Source organism: Phocoena phocoena, chromosome 18 (assembly GCF_963924675.1).
Source record: "Phocoena phocoena chromosome 18, mPhoPho1.1, whole genome shotgun sequence".
NCBI classification, from domain to species: domain Eukaryota; kingdom Metazoa; phylum Chordata; class Mammalia; order Artiodactyla; family Phocoenidae; genus Phocoena; species Phocoena phocoena.
This window is the reverse complement of record NC_089236.1, coordinates 4,567,988-4,587,109: the sequence shown is the minus strand read 5'-3', so window position 1 is coordinate 4,587,109 and position 19,122 is coordinate 4,567,988.

Genomic DNA, 19,122 nt, shown 5'->3' with positions numbered 1-19,122 from the left:
TTAGGATTTGACAGCTTCTCCCTTCTCACTTCATTGTGTTAGACTGTGATGCTATAGATGGAAGACCCCATAATCATAATTTTATTAAAAAAAACAAAAACAAAAGCAAACTGCTACCGGATGCAACTCCTGCGAGCAGGGAGAGCCAGGATGGGCCTTGAACTTGGAGCCAGAAGTTACGGAGTGCGGGTCTTGGCTCTGACCCCTGTGAACAGAGGGAACCCCACTTCCTCACCTATAAGAAGGGGGGACGTAACGATGCTGATCACTGTGTGTGTGAGAGCGCTCAGGCACTGCGGGTGCACAGGTGGGCGTGCTCCCGGGGCTCAGGTGCAGTGGCGGGAGGGGGACGTTACCCTCAGGGGCCACCAGGGGGCACTGATGGGGTCCCCTCCTGAAACTCCTTCCCCCACCATGACAGCCACGCTTCAGGCTGTTGAGTCACCGTAATATTAATAGTAAAAGCCATGATTTCCTAGGTGGGTTTGATGAGCCAGTTGTTTCACACATACATGATGTTATTTCTAATCTTGAGTCACTATGACATTTATAATAGTTACAGCTCTGAACTGTCCTAAATTCCAAATGAAGAAACTGGTTCTCAGCAGATGGGACGCACGGCCGAGGTCGTGAGAGGGTTCTGGAAGGACGCGGGTCCTGTCCTTAGCAGAGGCGCACCTGACACGGGCGCCACTTTTCCTTAGAATGGAAAGTCCTTTCCACACGTTGTCCGCTTAATCCTTGCCGCCATCCTCTGCGGTGGTTTATTATTTGCACCTTCTACCAGAAGGCAGTGTGGCTCACGGTGCGTGTGGTGACACCAGATTCTGCAGCCCAGCAGCTAGCTCTGCCAAGGGTGGGGACTCCCTTTATATAACATTCTTGAAACAACAAAACTACGGAGATGGAGAGCAGGTTACTGGTCCCACGGGTTAGAGGCAGAAGGAGGAAGGTATCTGTATGGAGGCGTACCACGAGGGAGCCGTGCGGGGATTGGACAGCCCTGGATGGGGGAGGGCTTACATGAAGCTGCGCACGTGGTCTAGCTGCAGAGAACCCACGCATGCCCCAGGAAGCGCCGGTGTGGCGAGAAATCTGAATAAACCCTGTGAGTGGTCCCCACGTCAGTTTCCTAGTTTTTACCTTGAACTATGGTTGTGCTGGATGGTCACTTTAGTGGGGGGCGGGGAAGGGGGGCTGGGGAAAAGGTGCGTGGGACATTTCTTTGCAGTTTCCTGTGAATCTGTGATTGTTTCCAAATAAAAAATTGGAAGACGTCTTGCAGAGTCAGAAAGCAAGGAAGTGCTAAAAATATGCACGTTGATGGGGCATGTCAAAAGCACACGGAGCCAACAGAAAGCGCTCCCAGTGGCCAAAGCTGGAACCTCTTCTTCTTCTTTTTTAATTTTTTTTTATTTTTTTTTATTTGCGGTACGCGGGCCTCTCACTGTTGTGGCCTCTCCCGTTACGGAAAACAGGCTCCAGACGCGCAGGCTCAGTGGCCATGGCTCACGGGCCCAGCTGCTCCGTGGCATGTGGGATCTTCCCGGACCGGGGCACGAACCCACGTCTCCTGCATTGGCAGGCGGACTGTCAACCACTGCGCCACCAGGGAAGCCCCCGTGTGGACAGTGAAACCTCATGGATGTACCCCTGCCGTGATGTGGTGAGGATGTCCTTGGTGGTCTTCACACCCCCAAACCCATAGCCCCAGTCTAATTGTGAGAAAAAGCAGACAAATTCCGATAGAGGGACATCTTACAAGACACTGATCCACACCCCAAAACCATCAAGGTCGCTGAAAACAAGAAAAGTCTGAGAAACTGTCACAGCCCAGAGGAACCTAAGGAGACAGGCCAACCAGATGGAACGTGGGATCTTGGAAGAGAAAAAGGACATTTGGTAAAAACAAAGGAAATCTGAATGAATTATGGACTTTGATTAATAATACTATATCCATATTGGTTCGTTAATTATAACAGATGTAGTATACCAATGTAAGGTTAGTTAATAATAGGGAAAACTGTGGGCTGGGTGTATGGGAACTCTCTGAACGATCTTCTCAATATTTTTGTAAATCTGAAGCTGTTCTAAAAAAGAAAGTCTATTACCAAATAAAAGTTAAAAGAAATTAAAATTTTGATGTGAAATTTTTGAGCCACTTCTGCAAATCAGGAAGGGTTCTATCGTCAAAGGCATTCTAGCGGTGAACATGGTATTACTAGCTGTGTTTTGCTGAAGCTTATTCTGCTTGGCTGGAGTGTGCACCCAGGTCTCCTGGCTGTTACCGCGTAGTTCTTCCCGTTATGCTCGCGGGGACCCAGAGAAAAGAGGTTATTCGGTTACAGTGGGGAGACCAGTTAACCAGAATGCTCCATCCTCAACCATTCGTGGCTTCGTCCTCCCTCTAGGACTTGGCGCAATTCCCTGAACTTCGCACACGCGAGTTCTCATTGTCACAACCTTTCAAGGGGGTAGGAATTGTTTGCTCCATGTTAGGGATGGAGGAACTGAGACTCAGGGAGGTAATCTGCTCGAGGTCACTCGGTGGCCAGCGGTGGGTTGGGATTCCAATGCCAAGCATCCCCCCCCTACACTGCATCACGCCCCTCCCTGAATGGCCCGCATGGTCCCACTGAGGAATTTCACACAATCACAGACGTAGCCGTGATTCCCGGGTTTTTTTTTTTTTTTTCCTCTGGCTGCTCTTTGCTTTGTGGGGACAGTTAGTGAGCAAGGATTCAGTTTCGTCTCCTGAGGAAAGTCTTTGGAATATTTTCATAACAGGGATGGGAAGTGGGGATTGGTTGCTGCCCTCACAGGACACATGATAGAATCTCTGCTTATAAACCAGGTCGGCACAATATTGCACATCAACCCCCATGTCCCCATGCCTGCTCCCAGGGCAGACATGACTAATCGGTCTTGAGCTCCTGCCTGCTGAGCCTGGACTCAGCCTGACAGTCGTTCTTGTGAGCTCTCCAGGCAGCCACCACGAATCCTCAGAGCTGTCCCCGAGATGAAACCGCTCTGCCATCCCAGCTATAGCACAGCCACCCTTTACATTTTTCAACGTTTGAGACACAGGGGGAGAGCAGGCGTAGGCTGGTTACTGCATTTGCAGCTGATGCTCTAGTCACAACACAAAATTATTCCTCCAGCCTGTAATTAGGAGGTGCTGTCACGACCACATTCCTGACGGCTGGGGGAGGGGCAGACGCCATCGAGCTGCTGAGTGTCAGGGTGGCAGTGATGCCATCCCAGTGCTGCCATCCCAGTGCTGCCTGGGTGGCACCACGTGGCAGGATGCCAGGGGCTGTACAGCCCAGCCACCGTGGGAAGTGACGTTAAGGCTCGTCTTTGGAAGAAGACCTGGGCAGTTGCCAGGAGGGATGCCTGCAGGACGAGGCTTTATGTTTTGTTCCAGAAAGCAACAGCCTACCGGCTCAGGAACAAGCTGGAAAATTGCCTTGTGATCCCTGCCCACTTGCTGACCGTTTCAGGCCCCGGGATCAATAACAGTAAGAAGTCCATCGTGTTAATTGCAGGCAGTACACGGTCTTCTGAAATACGAAGCCAATTTACCCAAGACTAGCGTTTATGGGGAGTTGCCAAGCCTGATGAAGGCTAAAACAAATCATTATGTCCTCATACTTGTAAGTAGCTCGCAAACTGCGTTAGCTTAACTCATGTTTACTAACGTTTTGGTTTTCGTTTATAGCCATGTTTCTTCCTTCTGTGGGTTCCCACAGCTCCAAATGGAGGGACCACAGAGTCCCACGTAACACAAACACAGGGGCATGCTCTCTGGCGAGTTTCACGGACAGACTGGACCAGTTCTGCAGGTGCTAAGCTCAGCTGTTAATGTTCTAAGAAAGTGAGCATCTCAGGTCACCTTTGACGCCGGGGGTTCAGTGAAAGATACCGGGAACCTGGATGGCAGAGGACATCAGCTCCTGAGCTGCGTGGTCCCTCTGGGCTCCCGCACGTCCCAGAGTGGGGCGTACAGCAGGGAGAGGATGCAGCCTGCACTCACCAGGCCTGCCCTCTCGGAGCGCACCTGACTTCCACACTTCCCAAAGGTCCGATGTTGTCAGTTTGTCATCATCCGACGTGGATCACCCGTTAGGTACCGTTTTGTGCTGGTCCACCTCAGAGGCCTCATGCTTTTACAACCCAGACACGATTGCCATAGGCTTGGGCACCACTTGCGGATCCATCCATTTATTTATTTATCCATTCAACAAGTGTTTATTGAGCATCTACTATGTGCCGGGTCCTGGAGCTTCACCAACATTGAGACACTGTTTTGCTCGCGCAGAGCTTGGTGTCCCAATTGGTTGTTGTCGGGGTAGCAGAGGCTACGTGTGATTGACACACGGTGCATACATACTACTTGGGGTAGAAAGACCACCTGGGTCCACTTTCCCCAAAGGAGGCCATGGGCAAGGCAGGGGTTTCAGGTTCCTGCGTATCTCACCTGCACACTAGGAGAAGTACTCCCTGCTCTTCTCTCCACCCACTCCAGGAAGCCAGGTGTTACAGGAGACGGGTTTGGAGTCAGAAAGCCTTGACCCAAATCCCAGCTCCCCCCTCTCTATCACGGGGCCCCAGGACAAGTCACCTGGCCTCTGTAAGCCTCAGTTTCCTTGTCTGAGAAATGGGGTGATAACTACAGCTGTCCCATACGGTTGAGGGTTAAATGGATGAATGAAGGCACTGGCAGATAGTAAGAACTCTGTAAATATTAGCTATTACTCCTCCAGTCAAGTGGACAAGGGTCCGATACTCACCCATTCCTGGACGTGAGCCGTAGGCGCCATGGAGGGGGGCGGATGGATGTTACAGGAGACGCCTGGAGCAGTTTCCTTCCGTAAAACAGCGTAGGGCTCAGCACGGCCTGGTGCCCTTTCTTATAGGCAGCTCGATGCCCCCAGGAGACCAGCAGCCAAGGGGCCTCACACTGTAACAGTGATAACAGCAGAGGAAGTGGACGCAGGAGAAAACGCAGATGCTCGGCCTACCCGTGGGCACCCAGGCAGCACCCGATGCGTATAAGGAAATGCACAGCGATCGGCCCACAAGAACTTGGGGGTTCTGTTTGCAGATGGGTACGCTGATTTAATGAACAGCTATTTCTTAATATTTGGATTTTATTTCTAGATACAGAAATGAAAATAATCAGAATAGCATTTTATAATGGGGGCACAAACAACTCATTTTTATTTTTTGGAAACACCCCACATGCAAAATTAAGACAATTTCCAAGTCATCTTGCGGCCTCTGCTTGTGAGACAGCTCTTCCTGGGCCACACCACAGAGGTCACAGGTCACTTTCACACCGTGACACTGATCCCACACCTGTAGGTCGTCAAAGGCCGCAAGGATGGCTGCAGCGCATTTTCTTTGGCCCGTGGAGCTGTGGTCTGTAGAGTTTTGCCTTTGCTGCGATCTGCCCATCTGCTGCTGTGTTTGCGTCGCTCTGGTCAGCTCTGAGCCAGGACCCTCAACTTTGATCTGGTCCAGCGCCCTGAGGACATTCGCAGGGGTCAGCCACCTCTCTCCCCTCCCCACTGTCTGCTGGCCTGTCCATGGCTCTCCCTGCACACAGGAGACGGAAGCAGCCATGTCGGGGGCCTCGTCAGAGAAGGGACGGGCCAGGAGGAGAGCCGAGAAGAAACAGATTTCGGAAGAACTGGGTCTCTTTTGCCAGCTCTCTCCCTCCTGCGCTATTTCTGCAGCTGGCAAACACAAGAGCACAGTGGGTGAAGTTCAGATCTGTTTCTGCACCGTCAGATCAAGCCTGGGAAGCAGACAGATGAAAGTGCTCTTTCGAGATCCAAGATCAGGCTGAAGAGGCGAGGCCAGGTCACAGCATCACCAGGCCCAGGTCCTCTTGGCCGGAGCCTCTGCAGCCGGACTTGTGCCCAGGCAAGCGAGCAGCTTTGGGGCCTGTGCCCGCACTGCACCCCCGTGCCTGGGAGCACACTTTGAAGTGCAGGCCGCTCTACAAAGCATCAGGCAAATGCCCCTGGGCTCTCGGGGGATAAAAGCTGGTGTCAGTGTTTACTTACATGACACTGAGCCCAGGCAGGAGGGAGGAGAGCCGGGGGCTAGGAGACCTGGCCAGACACCTGCCCTCAGAAAAGTGGCCCGAGCATTCAAGTCAGCCTCCCAGGTGGCTGGTGCCAGGGCCCGGGGGGCAGGGGAAGCTCTTACACGTGCTGTGAGGTGGAGGCAGGGTTTGTGCCACATCAGTGACGGGCAGGAGGAGGTGCTGAGATGTGACCATTAAATCTGTGCGAACTTAGATGCCTCTCCGAGATGGGGGTTTCTTCCGTGCATCCGAGCCAGCAAGTGAACTTTGCACACGGAGTTAAACAGCCCTGATGGGACTTCCCTGGTGGTGCAGTGGTTAAGAATCCGCCTGCCAATGCAGGGGACATGGGTTCGAGCCCTGGTCCGGGAAGACCCCACATGCCGCGGAGCAACTACTGAGCCACAACTACTGAGCCTGTGCTCTAGAGCCCGTGAGCCACAACTACTGAGTCCGTGTGCCACAACTACTGAGCCCTCACGCCTAGAGCTCGTGCCCCACAATGAGAAGCCACTGCAAACAGAAGCAAGTGTACTGCAATGAAGAGTAGCCCCCGCTCGCTGCAACTAGGGAAAGCCCGCGCACAGCAACGAAGACCCAAGGCAACCAAAAATAAATAAATAAATAAATTTATTTAAAAAAAAAAACACACACAAAAAACCCCAGCCCTGATTATCCTGTGACGTCACTCCCCGTACTGGATGCCGTGCTCTAGACAGGGGACAATTGCTGGCTGCCCATGTGACAGCCTCAGATACTTTTTTTTTTTTTAAGATCTTTATTGGAGTATAATTGCTTTACAATGGTGTGTTAGTTTCTGCTTTACAACAAAATGAATCAGTTATATATATACATATGTTCCCATATCTCTTCTCTCTTGCGTCTCCCTCCCTCCCACTCTCCCTATCCCACCCCTCCAGGCGGTCACAAAGCACCGAGCTGATCTCCCTGTGCTATGCGGCTGCTTCCCACTAGCTATCTACCTTACGTTTGGTAGTGTGTATATGTCCATGCCTCTCTCTCACTTTGTCACAGCTTACCCTTCCCCCTCCCCATATCCTCAAGTCCATTCTCTAGTAGGTCTGTGTCTTTATTCCTGTCTTACCCCTAGGTTCTTCATGACATTTTTTCCCCTTAAATTCCATATATATGTGTTAGCATATGGTATTTGTCTCTGTCTTTCTGACTTACTTCACTCTGTATGACAGACTCTAGGTCTATCCACCTCATTACAAATAGCTCAATTTCATTTCTTTTTAAGGCTGAGTAATATTCCATTGTGTATATGTGCCACATCTTCTTTATCCATTCATCCGATGATGGACACTTAGGTTGCTTCCATGTCCTGGCTATTGTAAATAGAGCTGCAATGAACATTTTGGTACATGACTCTTTTTGAATTATGGTTTTCTCAGGGTATATGCCCAGTAGTGGGATTGCTGGGTCGTATGGTAGTTCTATTTGTCGTTTTTTAAGGAACCTCCATACTGTTCTCCACAGTGGCTGTATCAATTTACATTCCCACCAACAGTGCAGGAGGGTTCCCTTTTCTCCACACCCTCTCCAGCATTTATTGTTTCTAGGTTTTTTGATGATGGCCATTCTGACTGGTGTGAGATGATATCTCATTGTAGTTTTGATTTGCATTTCTCTAATGATTAATGATGTTGAGCATTCTTTCATGTGTTTGTTGGAAATCTGTATATCTTCTTTGGAGAAATGTTTATTTAGGTCTTCTGCCCATTTTTGGATTGGGTTGTTTGTTTTTTTCTTATTGAGCTGCTTGTAAATTTTGGAGATTAATCCTTTGTCAGTTGCTTCATTTGCAAATATTTTCTCCCATTCTGAGGGCTGTCTTTTGGTCTTGTTTATGGTTTCCTTTGCTGTGCAAAAGCTTTGAAGTTTCATTAGGTCCCATTTGTTTTTGTTTTTATTTCCATTTCTCTAGGCGGTGGGTCAAAAAGGATCTTGCTGTGATTTATGTCATAGAATGTTCTGCCTATGTTTTCCTCTAAGAGTTTGATAGTTTCTGGTCTTACATTTAGGTCTTTAATCCATATTGAGCTTATTTTTGTGTATGGTGTTAGGGAGTGATCTAATTTCATGCTTTTATATGTAGCTGTCCAGTTTTCCCAGCACCACTTATTGAAGAGGCTGTCCTTTCTCCACTGTACATTCCTGCCTCCTTTATCAAAGATAAGGTGACCATATGTGCTTGGTTTATCTCTGGGCCAGCCTCAGATACTTTTGAAAGCTGTTTCTTTCTTGGGCACTGACCCAGGGCCCCAAACCGCAGACCAGCGTTTAAATGCCTCCAGCTGAGCCTTTCCCCTCCCCCGAAACACGCAGGCCCGTCCTCCATCTGTTGTCACCGGTCTGCAGGTATAAAGCAGGACCGATCCCCCCTTGGTATTAAAAAGGCTGCCTTGGCTTAGGAGGAGGGAGTAACCAGGTAGTAAATAAGGTCTTTACCACAGACAGTGAATAATGAATGTTAGTGCGAAAATGACGGTCATTCTTCACCTGTCAGATGAAAAGGGCACAGGAAAGAGCAATTTAAAAATAGGGGCGATGCTCAGGGTGTGATGGGGACAGCTGGCAGCCTGGGAGCCCCTGTCTGGCAGGGAGGCGGGAGGTGGGCAGCCAGGGCATCCTCGGAGGAGCTCTGGAGCTCTTGGCCAGGAGCACCCTGTTAGGATTGGAGAACCGGGCAGGGTGTCTCCTTGACCATGACCTTGGACAAGGCCTTACTCCCTGACTGCCTGGAACCTCGGCCTGCGGCCCATCTTCATTCACATCCTGCGCAGACGCACGCAGAGTGGGCTTCCCCACCCCTGCACCGTGGAGTCTCTGGGTGTCGGCTTCCCTCCAGCTCCGCAGGGACCGTCGGTACAAGGAAAGGGCTGGACGGAGGTGTCATGAGGCAGCAGGAGGAAGTCAGCACAGGCTGTGGAGTCGGATGGCCTGGCATCGAGCAACTGTACCAGTTACTTCCTGCACAGCCCGGACAGTGAGCCAGCCTCTCGGAGCCTCGGCTTCGCTGTGTGTGTCTGAGAATGTGATTCCTTCCCCAAGGGATTTAATGAGATCGTCTACCTGAGTCACCTCTTTGAGGATCTCAATAAACACAGGTTCTCCCCCTTCTAGCTTTAATGGCCTGGCCACAGCTCTGCCCCTGCCTCTGCCCTCCCAACGCTGGTCCTCTGCACACAGGTCCCGTGTTCATGTCCGTCTTTGCTGTCTTCTGCCTTAGACAAGTGCCGACCCAAGAGGGTGGGGGATGTCTCTGTTATTTACCACTGTTACCCAGTGAATGGTACTCAGTGCCTAGCTCTCTATTTATTGAAGAATCCAGTCCTTCCTAAGTAAGTATTGGTTTTATGAAAACAAAGATGCACATTTTTTAAAAGAATTAATTCACTCAATGCTCAGGTTAGTGGTTGATAGCTGAAAGGGCTTAATTAAAATTCCCGGGGCTTCCCTGGTGGCGCAGTGGTTAAGAATCCGCCTGCCAATGCAGGGGACACGGGTTCGAGCCCTGGTCAGGGAAGATCCCACATGCTGCGGAGCAACTAAGCCCGTGCGCCACAACTACTGAGCCTGCGCTCTAGAGCCCATGAGCCACAACTACTGAGCCTGCGAGCCACAACTACTGAAGCTTGTGTGCCTAGAGCGTGTGCTCCACAAGAGAAGCCACCACAATAAGACTGCATGCCTCAATGAAGAGTAGCCCTCGCTCGCCGCAACTAGAGAAAGCCCGCGCAGCAACAAAGACCCAATGCAGCCATAAATAAATTAATTAATTAATTAAAAAAAAGAGAAACCAAAGGGCACAACTTCACTGACATACAAATGTACTGTTAGTAGAATTGGTCCTAAAGTTTAAAAATAAATAAATAAATTCCCGCTTTAGAATATCCAAAATATACAAAGAACTCATATGACTCAACATCAAAACAAACAACCTGATTAAAAACTGGGCAGAAAGGGCTTCCCTGGTGGCACAGTGGTTGAGAGTTCGCCTGCCAATGCAGGGGACATGGGTTCGTGCCCCGGTCCGGGAAGATCCCACAGGCCACGGAGCGGCTGGGCCCGTGAGCCATGGCCGCTGAGCCTGCGCGTCCGGAGCCTGTGCTCCGCACGGGAGAGGCCACGGCAGTGAGAGGTCCGCGTACCGCAAAAAAATAAAAAATAAAAAAATAAAAAATGGGCAGAAGGGGAATTCCCTGGCGGTCTAGTTGTTAGGACTCCGAGTTTTCACTGCCGAGGGCCTGGGTTCAATTCCTCGTCGGGGAATTAAGATCCCACAAGCCATGCGGCGCAGCCTGAAAAAAAAAGTAGAAAAAAATGGGCAGAGTACCTGAATAGACATTTTTCCAAAGAAGAAATACAGATGGCCATACAGATGGCATTCAGACACATGAAAATGTATTCAACATCACCAATCACCAGGGAAATGCAAAGCAAAATCACAAAGATCTACCACCTCGCACCTGTCGAACGGCTGTCATCAAAAAGACAACAAATGAGTGTTGGTGAGGATACAGAGAAAAGGGAACCCTCGTGTACTGCCGGTGGGATTATAAGTTGGTGCAGTTACTATGGAAAATAGTATAGCCTCCTCAAAAAAATTAAAAATAGAACAGCCATATGATCCAGCAGTTTCACTTCTGGGTATTTATCAGAAGAAAACAAAAACACTAATTTGAAAAACAATATGCACCCCCGCCCATGTTCATTGCAGCTCTATTTACAACAGCCAAGACATGGAAGCAACCTAAGTGTCCACCAGTGGATGAACGGATAAAGAAGATGTGGTATGTTATACAACGGAATAGTAGCCACAGAAAGATGAAATCTTGTCATCTGTGACAACATGGATGGATCTAGAGGGTATCATGCTAAGGAAAGTAAGTCAGACGGAGAAAGACCAGTACAGTATGATCTCATTTATACGTGGAATCTAAAAAACAAAACCGAGCAGCCAACGAACCAACCAACCAAACAAAGCAAAAACACACTCATAAATACAGAGAACAAACAGGCCAGAGGGGAGCAGGGTGGGTGGGTGGGTAAAACAGGTGTAGGGAATTAAGAGGTTAAAAACTCCAGCTATATAATAAGTAAGTCACAGGGGTGTAATGTACAGAATAGGGAATATAGTCAATAATATTTTAATAGCCTTGTATGGGGACAGATGGATGCTAGACTTTTCATGGTGATCATTTCATAATGTATGCAAACGTCCAATCATGGCGTGGTACACCTGAAATGAACATAATTGTACATCGGCTGTATTTCAATTTACAACATCCTACTTTAGTAGAATTTCAGAGTTATTCCCTGTCAACAATGATCCTCCTTCCCATACCTGGTCGGACACCTACCCACCCACCCAAGGCCTGCAAACTTCAGGGGGTCTGGACTTTCTTTCCAGGTCAGTCCCATGCCTCCTTTGACACTGCAGTTGAGCTGTGTGGCGAGAACTGACGTGGCTCAGAGGAAGCCAGTCCCAAGCTTCTGACCCTCGAGCCTCCACTGACCCATCCAGCCTTTCTTCCTAGGTTCTGCTGTCCGAGAGCAAAAGAAAGCGATCATAGTGTGTCGTATAAATCACCTCGCTGACAACATACCTGGTTACTGTGATTGATTAGAACATTTGAAAATCCTCAAGGGGGTGTTTGTGACTAGATCGCAATTATCCATCTTAGATTGAACAGAACCGGAGCAGAACCCAGAATGTTTATAAAGAGGCTCTGACTCTGGTCCCCGAGAGGCTCTGCTTGCCTCCAGCTAAAGACCTCGGACATGGGCATCCAGTGCATCATGAATTCCCCGCCTCACAGCCTCCTTGCCAAGCCCTCAGGGGTCCCGGGAGGTAGCAGGATGAGGTTTCTCTCCGACAGGAAGCATCGCTGGGGGGCTACCTGGCTGAGGGGTCAAAGGATCAAGGGCACCCAGCAGAGCCAGGGTGAGAAATTCCCATCCTGAGAATTCCGGTGTGCTCTCCTTCGGGGAGGGAAGCGTGCCAGGAGGAGAGGTCTGTGACTGGGAGCTGACGTTGGCAGGTCCCGACAAAAACCATCGCCTCCTGGTGGGGTTAGTGACTATGACTTCTGCAAATTAAAGCAAATTTGCACCTGCTGTATCTCAGAGCCGTGTTCCGCTAAGGTGCAGGGAAGAACAGAGGGTGTCTTCCTCCGCTGTGTGCCAGCCCCAGCTACCCCCGGGCTCACCCTAGTGCAGTTATGAGATGGACGCATGCCCTTAACCTCCATGGAGTTGCCGCCACACCCCAGTGGCTGCCGTCGCGTCCAGGGCCGATGAGCTTTCAGGGAAAGCAGTTTTCTCCTTGGAACCGCAAACACTGACCTGTAACAGACTAGGAGAAAAAAGTAAAGCAGACCGCCACATTTCCGTCTTCAACACTGTCCTATCAGGACGCCAGCAATTCCCTGTCATCAACCACGAGGATGACCAGAACATGTACATTATAAACCAGCTTTCTGTAGCAGCCAGCACCGTACAGGCACGGATGGGAATTAAAGACACACACACACACACACACACACACACCCCTGATGGAGATGATGAAAAGGCTGAAGATTTTCAAATAATCTTTCTAAATCTCTTTAAAATATTGAAGCGCAATCTGCTTTCTTTATCCAGTGATGCCTTTATTGTTTTTTCAGCGTCACAACCTGAATTTAGATGGAAAGAAAATTGTAGCTGTGTCCTTCCTTGAGGTAGTCAGTGACATGATAAATCTGTGTATTAAATGAACCTATTGGAGCTGGGGTGCTGAAATGCAGTATTCTCCAAATTGATCTACAGATTCAAAGTCCCAGATGGATTTTCTTATAGAGACTCACAAACATCCTGAAATTCCTACGGGACCCCAATTAGCAGAAGAACTAATTCCTACACTTCCTAAGTTCACAACTTACTCTAAAACAGTAATCGCGACAGTGTTGTGCTGGCATAAGGATAGACATGCCAATAGACTAGAATTAAGGGTCCAGATGTAAGCTGTTCCATTTATGGCCAACTTATTGATGTCAAGACAATTTACTGGGGAGAAAGAATAGACTTTTCCACAAAGAGTGCTGGAACAACTGGATTTAAGAAATTGGATGGTTTCTTAAAAAGCACAAGCAACAAAAGAAGAGGTAGATAAATTGGACTTTATCAAAATTAAAAACATTTACACTTCAAACTGTACATTAAGAAAGTGAAACGACAATCAACAGACTAGGAGAAAATATTTGCAAGTCACCTGTCTGATAAGGGACTTGTATCCAGGCTATGTAAAGAACACTTATAACTCAATAACAAGATTAATTTGTGTCTTTGAAAACACACTCCGCTTTAAAAATGGGCAGAGGATATGAACAGACGTTTCTCCAAGGATGATATATAAAGAAGGCCAGTACACAAAAAGATGCATACCGTTATTGATCATTAGAGAAATGCTAATGAAAACCACAGTGAGATACCACTTCACACACACTAGGATGGCTAGAGTCAAAAAGAGACAGTAACAAGGATGTGGAGAGATTGGAACCCTCATACGTTGCTGGTGGGAATGTAAAGGTGTGCGGCCACTTTGGAAAACAGCAGTTCCCCCAAAAGGTAAACATAGAGTTATCCTGTGACGTCATTATGGGGGTTTCTCATCTATTCAGCTATTGAATTATTTTTAAATTATATTTTAGTAAGAATCAAGCCGATCTCCGTTTAGTACACATTTTCAGAAACCATCTTTTAAAAGTGTCATTTGCCAGTGTGTTATACATAATCTAAAGGTAGTAAGTGGTGGGCTGATTGAGATAGTGATTTCCTATTATTCTATGAATGAATGAACTGATTAAGTAGGCCAGCCCTGGGAGTCTTTTGGCACACCGAGTTGCAGAAGTTTCCAGAGTTCCTCAGGCTCAGGTCACTTGACAAAAATGGACAAAGATTGACACTTAACAAAAACTGTACTCTCTTATGCATCATCCTTCATGCGGCTAAAACATGCATCTTGAGTTTGAAAGATTTCTCTCAAATCTTTGATTTCCTGTTTAAGTTGAATTTTTTCCCCCCGATTTCATGCAACCCATTTGTTCACCAGGCTCGTGGCTTCCCTCATTACTGCTGCCGTTTCAGTTATCTGGTCAACGGGGGCTTTAAGGCCATGGAATGCTGCTCATCAAGGCTCGTAATTATCCCGAGGTCACCGTTTTAGTTAGCCGTTAGCAGCCCAGACATGAGCTCTCAGTTCCGGCTCATGTGCCTCAGAGTTTCCCAGGGTTCCTCAGGGGATGTGTGAAGCTCTCGCGCTCTGGCCACGCTTCTCTGCTGCTCTCCTGCTGTGCCTTGGCCAATATCTTGTCTTCCTTCAGCTCTTGAATTTCTTCCTGACGCTGCTTCATCACTTCCACTCCTCTTGAAAGCCCTGGTTTGCTCATAAAGCGATTTTCCTGCTTTGTCATGGTCTCTTGATCTTTCTTTCTTTCCTTTTTTTTTTCTTTTTTTTTTTTTTTTTTTTTTTGCGGTACTCGGGCCCCTCACCGTTGTGGCCTCTCCCGTTGTGGAGCACAGGCTCCAGACGCGCAGGCTCAGCGGCCATGGCTCATGGGCCCAGCCGCTCCGCGGCATGTGGGATCTTCCCGGACAGGGGCACGAACCCGCGTCCCCTGCATCGGCAGGCAGACTCTCAACCACTGCGCCACCAGGGAAGCCCCTTTTTTCTTTTTTAATATTGAAGTATAGTTGATTTATAATGCTGTGTTAATTTGTGCTATACAGACAGTGACTCAGTTATACACTTCTATACATTCTCTTTTATATTCTTTTGCATCATGGTTTATCCCAGGATATTGACTATAGTTCCCTGTGCTGTGCAGTAGGACTTTGTTGTTTATTGATTTCTCAGCAAGAGTTTTAGGATGAGCACTCTCTTCTCCATCTGATCCCCATTCTTCTCAGCTGAAGTGGCTAGTTGGAGGCCGGCATCCTCTCCTTAACCCTCGAGGGAGCGGAGGCAGGCAGTCCTTTCAACGAGGGAGAGGGAGGTGCCAAGGGGAGCCGTCTCCCGGGCTCTCACTGGGGTTGGGGGTTGGCCACCCAGGCCCCTCAACTGAATCCCATTACTGGTCCCTTTCCCCTCCCTTTAGCCCGACAGACTCAGGAGCATGTACCCTGGGGGTTCTCTCCTGATGCTTAGGGCTAAATGCTTCCCCAGTGAAACAGTGAAAAGAAGCGCTCATCCCCAGCTGAAGACAGGAAAGCACGGGGACCGTGACCCCTCCCAGAAGCAGGTCTGTCACTGCGTTTACCTTAGCGTAGACCTGCTTTTCCGTGTGCAGGCTGGAGCTTGAGGACATCCCCAGCTTGGGAGCCTCGGCCCTGATGAGGGAGTGTTCGTGGCATGTCCCCCGTCATACAGTGTCCCTCAGGTGAGACTTCTGGGCAGCCCTCCACCTTCAGGGCCTTCCCTCTCAGACCACCAGGGCCCCAGGCGAGGTGAGCACAGCCAGCTGCCCCGTGCTGCCCCATCTCAGGTGGAAGGCTCTGGAAAGCTCTTGGCAGTTCTGATACGGGGCTGCCTTGAGCCTTGGAGTGTGAAATGCCTCTCGACAGGCTTAAGCTATGCATGCCGTGTCAGTTTGTAACACGTGAGGACAGAGCTGATGGGACATCCTCAACTCACGGTCAACACGCACTTAGATTGGAGCGCTAGGAATCAATTGTCCCCTCTGCCGCTTCCATGGAACCGTGAACGCCCTTCGTGGCGGATGCTGGTTGGGTGGGTTAGAGAACCGAACACATTAACCCTCATCCCCAGTTCTTCAGTCGGCGTTTCCCAACGTGCGGCCACAGGTCATCTCTGTCATGTAATTACCTGGGGGTCCTTAGTTTGGTAGACACACCTTTTCCAGGCCCCAGCCCAGACTTACTGCCTTCAGATCTCTGGGCACGGGGGGTGGAGTCTGCATTTCAGACAAACTTATTTTGCACTTGAGTTTGAGACCTGTAAGTGCTGGGCTGAATGGAGTCTGATCCCACAATTCCACACCCTGGGGATTCAGCTGTCTGTCAGATTCCAAGGGGAAGAATGACAGAGGAATGCAAATCTCGGATACTAAATAAGCACGTCAGGTGATCACGTTCTTCCTCCAGGGCTGGCTTAAGGTGTCTGAGGGGCATTTTAATAGGATTTAGTTTGCAAAATCGGACTCCTGTATTGCGGGCCCACGGATTGCATCAGGGTAGGCGCTCCTTCCTTGCACAGCTACCATCCATCTTTCCCTTCCTCTCCTGCCCCCAGACCCCCATCTAAGACAGACTTACTTTCCTCCTCTCCGCCAGCACCCGGGGAGCTCTAGAACATACCCACGCCCAGGTCACAACACAAACCAAGTGCGTCTGAATTTCTGGGGGTAGGGCCCAATATCTTTAAAGTTGTTCAGGTGACTCCAAGGTGCCACCAAAGTTGAAACCGTGGCTCTGCGGGCACATTTAACCCGTTTCTGATGACTCCCAGCCCATCCGCATTCAGGGGGGCAGTTCTGCCTCTGCGTTCTTCCCTATCCACTGGTATACACTGTCCCGTGACTCTGTCCGTGCCCTGGGCTCTGACACCCCCAGGAAGACCCCGTGTTGCCCCAGGGCAGCCTTGCAGGCCCCTCCACCACCCGTGAAGTTGTGCCACGTGGCTCTTTGCGCGGACCTGCCCCGTCTGCTGCCTGGGCCACCTTCCCTCTCTCGCAGCCTCGCTTCCCGCCCAGCGCAGCCGAGCCACACGGCTCCCCCTACGAGCCTTGAACGTGAAAGCCCATCGCATCGTCTGCAGTAGCCACTAAGTCAGCTCACCTCGTCGGCCAGCGCCCGAAGTACTGCGGGGAAGGAGTGAGAGGCATAGCGGCCCAAGCTGACGTTCTGTGCTAGAAATGAAGCAACCTGTGCGCAGCCACGCAGACCCTCTGAGAGGCGGTGGCCCCCGGGAGCCCAGAGAAACAAGGGGCTGGTCTTAGCCCCTCGGTGAGGGGCCGGCAAGAGCTTCGCTCCTGTGTATCTTGACCCTGGGAGGCACTTCCAGAACCTTGTTCTCGGCACTTTATAGCTACTGTCCCCATTTTATAGACAGGAAACTGAGGTCAGCTCACCCGGAAGGGGCTGTGTGAGGCTTGGAAGCCAGTCCGGTGGGTTCCCCCCGCGTCCCTCGCACTGACCATCCTGGTCACAAGCCCCTGCACTTCCCCATCCTCATGTCCGGCCGCCGCACCCCCTACCCACCCCCCCCCTCCGCCACCGAGCTGCCGGGTCCAGGTGGGCATCGCGCTGGTGGCTCCTGGCCGGTTCCTCCTAGCCCGGCAGCGCCTGGCCAGAGCGGGGCTCCGTAAGGCTTTGCGGATGGGTGATGGAGTTAAGGGACTTGATTTTCCGAGATGGTGTCTGATGCACAAAAGTATCGTCTGAACAGAAGAGGACCAGGGAGAGTCACCTCGTCCCCGGAAAACCGTGCTCCCGAGAGCTGGGGGCCCGTTCTTCACCCTCCACCTGCGGACCCCATCTCTTCCAGGACCTCAAGGCTCGAACCTGCTGAGCTGACTCTCTTCTTCTCTGCCCATCGTGGGTCACCACGGGCAGAAGAATGTGTTTCTGCCTTTCCTCCTAAAGGGCCATTTAAACGCATTTCTAAGGAGCCCTAGTTTCCAGCTCAGCTGACCTACTTCTGTTGCCTTAGCTCTTCGTCTAAGGGCTCCTCAGGCAGAAGAGATGTGGTCTGTCTTCCTTCTCCTTGTCTCCCCCCGCTCCTTTCCCTCCTTCCTGAAATAATTCATGAATATACTTAAAATAATTAACATACAGGAGGACGTAAACAAATAAAATGTAAATATCCCTGTTCCTACAGTTCTATCTCTGGACTCGTTCTTGGGAAGCTAACACTTTCCCTTTTTATTTTTAAAGCTCTTATGGTGATTATTTATAATTCTGTTTCTTATCTTTCAGAGCAGATTGTCCATAGATGGAGAAGTTGTGACTATCTAGGGAATTTACCTTATACTACTCTCACCATCTACTCCTCTGCCTTCGCTTTCCCAATTTTTGTTGTAGTATTGTTTTTATTTCTTCTAATAGCTAGTTGCCTTTATGACTTTAACCAATGTACATAAACTCCAATTTTTGATTCATTCGCCTTGGACTGTATCTATGGAGTCCCAGCCAAAAGATTAAGAAATGCGTACGCTCCCTTACCCCTAGTTTCATCAATTTGACATTGCCCTAGGCTTATAGATTTTACATTCAGTTTTGTGACTAAATATGTCTTTCATACTTCATATTTTCATTGACTTTCAACATTGAACTTGCATAAACAGATCTATAATATTATCATTACAGAAATTATTTTAAGTGGTAATTATATAACAATTTTAATATAATTATAAGATTGCATAAATGAGAATGTTATTGACTCCCTAGAAAAGAAAACATAATTTTTGTCCTCAGAACCTTGCCTCTCAAAGGAGAATTACCCAAGCGTAAAGTTAAAATGGTTGTCTTTTTTTTTTTTTTTTTTTTTGCGGTACGCGGTCCTCTCACTGTCGTGGCCTCTCCCGTTGCGGAGCAACAGGCTCCGGACGCGCAGGCTCAGTGGCCATGGCTCACGGGCCCAGCCGCTCCGCGGCATGTGGGATCCTCCCACACCGGGGCACGAACCCGTGTCCCCTGCATCGGCAGGCGGACTCTCAACCACTGCGCCACCAGGGAAGCCCTAAAATGGTTGTCTTTGATCCATAGCCAACTCAGTGACTGCTTATCCTCCCCACATCATTCTCCTTCTTTGATTCTTTTTCTGTATTTTGCTGGTGTGGATTCAGGAATAATTTTGTTTGTATAAAGTTTGTGAAAATGCACAACTTTTTCTGAGTCTTTGCAGTCCCTCAGGTGTCTTTCTTCCATTTGTTTGACAATTTTTTGCTTTTATTTATTTTGCTAGTTGTTGATCTATAATTTGCATTTGTAAAGAAAACAGA